Genomic DNA, 4,073 nt, shown 5'->3' on the forward strand with positions numbered 1-4,073 from the left:
CTGCACGTCCCCAATCGCTCTAAAAACGCTATTTAGCACTGTTTTCACGATCTAAGATGTTTTCAACTGATTTTTCCATTTCCAGCCCATGTTTGAGTATTCGCATTTTCGACGACAACAATCGCTCTAAAAACGCTATTTAGCACTGTTTGCACGATCTAAGACGTTTTCAACTGATTTTTCCATTTCCAGCCCATGTTTGTATATTCGTATTTTCGACGTCACCAATCGCTCTAAAAACGCTGTTTAGCCCTGTCTTCCCGATCTAAGACGTTTTCAACTGATTTTTTCATTTCCAGCCCATGTTTGAATATTCGAATTGTGCACGTCGCCAATCGCTCTGAAAACGCTATTTAGCACTGTTTTCACGATCTAAGATGTTTTCACCTGATTTTTGCATTTCCAGCCCAGGTTTGAGTATTCGCATTTTCGACGTCGCCAGTCGCTCTAAAAACGATATGTAGCACTGTTTTCACGAGCTAAGACGTTTTCAACTGATTTTTTTATTTCCAGCCCATGTTTGAATATTCAATTTCTCCACGTCGCCAATCCCTCTAAAAACACTATTCCGCAGTGTTTTCACGATCTAAGACGCTTTCAACTGCTTTTTCCATTCCACCCCATGTTTTAATATTCGAATTCTCCACTTCGTCAATCACTCTAAAAACGCTCTTTTGCACTGTTTTCACCATCTAAGACGTTTTCAACTGACTTTTCCATTTCGAGCCCATGTTTGAATATTCGTATTTTCGACGTCGCCAATCGCTCTAAAAACGCTATTTAGCACTGTTTTCACGATCTAAGACGTTTTCAACTGATTTTTCCATTTCCAGCCCATGTTTGAATATTCGTAGTTTCGACGTCGCCAATCGCTCTAAAAACGCTATTAGCACTGTTTTCACGATCTAAGACGTTTTCAACTGATTCTTTCATTTCCAGCCCATGTTTGAATATTCGAATTTTCCGCGTCACCAATCACTCTAAAAACGCTATTTAGCACTGTTTTCACGATCTAAGACGTTTTCAGCTTGATTTTGGCATTTGCGGCAAGCCCATCTTTGAATATGCAATTTCTCCACGTCGCCAATCGCTCTAAAAACGCTATTTAGCACTGTTTTCACGATCTAAGAGGTTTTCAACTGGTTGTTCCATATCCAGCCCATGTTTGAATATTCGAATTCTTCACGTCGTCAATCACTCTCAAAACACTATTTAGCACTGTTTTCACGATCCAAGACGTTTGCAGCTTGATTTTTCCATTTCCAGCCCATGTTTGAATATTCGTATTTTCGACGTCGACAATGTTTTCACGATATAAGATGTTTTCAACTGATTTTTCATTTCCAGCCCATATTTGAGTATTCGAATTTTCGACGTCGACAATAGCTCTAAAAACGATATTTAGCACTGTTTTCACGATCTAAGACGTTTTCAACTGATTTTCCATTTCCAGCCCATGTTTGAATATTCGTATTTTCGACGTCGACAATGTTTTCACGATCTAAGACGTTTTCAACTGATTTTTCCATTTCCAGCCCATGTTTGAATATTCGTATTTTCGACGTCGACAATCGCTCTAAAAACGCTATTTAGTACTGTTTTCACGATCTAAGACGTTTTCAACTGATTTTTCCATATCCAGCCCATGTTTGAATATTCGTATTTTCGACGTCGACAATTGCTCTAAAAACGCTGTTTAGCACTGTTTTCCCGATCTAAGACCTTTTCAACTGATTTTTCCATTTCCAGCCCATGTTTGAATATTCGTATTTTCGACGTCGCCAATCGCTCTAAAAACGCTGTTTAGCACTGTTTTCCCGATCTAAGACGTTTTCAACTGATTTTTTGATTACCAGCCCATGTTTGAATATCCGAATTCTGCACGTCCCCAATCGCTCTAAAAACGCTATTTAGCACTGTTTCACGATCTAAGAGGTTTTCAACTGGTTTTTCCATATCCAGCCCATGTTTGAATATTCGAATTCTTCACGTCGCCAATCACTCTCAAAACGCTATTTAGCACTGTTTTCACGATCTAAGACGTTTGCAGCTTGATTTTTCCATTTCCAGCCCATATTTGAATATTTGTATTTTCGACGTCGCCTGTCGCTCTAAAAACGATATGTAGCACTGTTTTCACGACCTAAGACGTTTTCAACTGATTTTTCCAGTTCCAGCCCGTGTTTGAATAGTCGTATTTTCGACGTCGCCAATCGCTCTAAAAACGCTATTTAGCTCTGTTTTCACGATCTAAGACGTTTTCAACTGATTTTTCCATATCCACCTCATGTTTGAATATTCGAATTCTCCACGTCGCCAATCGCTCTAAAAACGCTATTTAGCACTGTTTGCACGATCTAAGACGTTTTCAACTGATTTTTCCATATCCAGCCCATATTTGAATATTCGTATTTTCGACGTCGCCGATCGGTCTAAAAACGCTGTTTAGCACTTCTTTCACGATCTAAGACGTTTTCAACTGATTTTTTCATTTCCAGCCCATGTTTGAATATTCGAATTCTGCACGTCGCCAATCGCTCTAAAAACGCTATTTAGCACTGTTTTCACGATCTAAGACGTTTTCAACTGATTTTTCCATTTCCAGCCCGTGTTTGAGTATTCGCATTTTCGACGTCAACAATCGCTCTAAAAACGCTATTTGGCACTGTTTCACGATCTATGAGGTTTTCAACTGGTTGTTCCATATCCAGCCCATGTTTGAATATTCGAATTCTTCACGTCGTCAATCACTCTCAAAACACCATTTAGCTCTGTTTTCACGATCCAAGACGTTTGCAGCTTGGTTTTTCCATTTCCAGCCCACGTTTGAATACTCGTATTTTCGACGTCGCCAATCGCTCTAAAAACGATATGTAGCACTGTTTTCACGATCTAAGACGTTTACAACTGATTTTTCCATTTCCAGCCCATGTTTGAATATTCAATTTCTCCACGTCGCCAATCGCTCTAAAAACGCTATTTAGCACTGTGTTCACGATCTAAGACGTTTTCAACTGATTTTTCCATTTCCAGCTCATGTTTGAATATTCGTATTTTCGAGGTCACCAATCGCTCTAAAAACGCTATTTAGCACTGTTTTCACGATTTAAGACGTTTTTAGGTTGATTTTTCCATTTCCGGCGCGTGTTTGAATATTCGTATTTTCGACGTCGCCAATCGCTCTAAAAACGCTATTTAGCTCTGTTTTCACGATCTAAGACGTTTTCAACTGATTTTGCATTTCCACCTCATGTTTGAATATTCGAATTCTCCACGTCGCCAATCGCTCTAAAAACGCTATTTAGCACTGTTTGCACGATCTAAAACGTTTTCAACTGATTTTTCCATATCCAGCCCATGTTTGAATATTCGTATTTTCGACGTCGACAATTGCTCTAACAACGCTATTTAGCACTGTTTTCACAGTCTAAGACGTTTTCAACTGATTTTTCCGTTTCCAGCCCATGTTTGAAAATTCGTATTTTCGACGTCGCCAATCGCTCTAAAAACGCTATTCCGCAGTGTTTTCACGATCTAAGACACTTTCAGCTGATTTTTTCATTCCAGCCCATGTTTGAATATTCGTATTTTCGACGTCGCCAATCGCTCTAAAAACGCTATTTAGCACTGTTTTCACGATCTAAGACGTTTTCAACTGATTTTTCCATTTCCAGCCCGTGTTTGAGTATTCGCATTTTCGACGTCAACAATCGTTCTAAAAACGCTGTTTAGCCCTGTCTTCCCGATCTAAGACGTTTTCAACTGATTTTTTCATTTCCAGCCCATGTTTGAATATTCGAATTGTGCACGTCGCCAATCGCTCTGAAAACGCTATTTAGCACTGCTTTCACGATCTAAGACGTTTGTAGCTTGATTTTTCCTTTTCCGGCGCATGTTTGAATGTTCGTATTTTCGACGTCGCCAGTCGCTCTAAAAACGCCATTTAGCTCTGTTTTCACGATCTAAGGCGTTTTCAACAGATTTTCCATATCCACCTCATGTTTGAATATTCGAATTCTCCACGTCGCCAATCGCTCTAAAAACGCTATTTAGCACTGTTTGCACGATCTAAG

Source organism: Ornithodoros turicata, unplaced genomic scaffold, assembly GCF_037126465.1.
Source record: "Ornithodoros turicata isolate Travis unplaced genomic scaffold, ASM3712646v1 Chromosome207, whole genome shotgun sequence".
NCBI lineage: Eukaryota > Metazoa > Arthropoda > Arachnida > Ixodida > Argasidae > Ornithodoros > Ornithodoros turicata.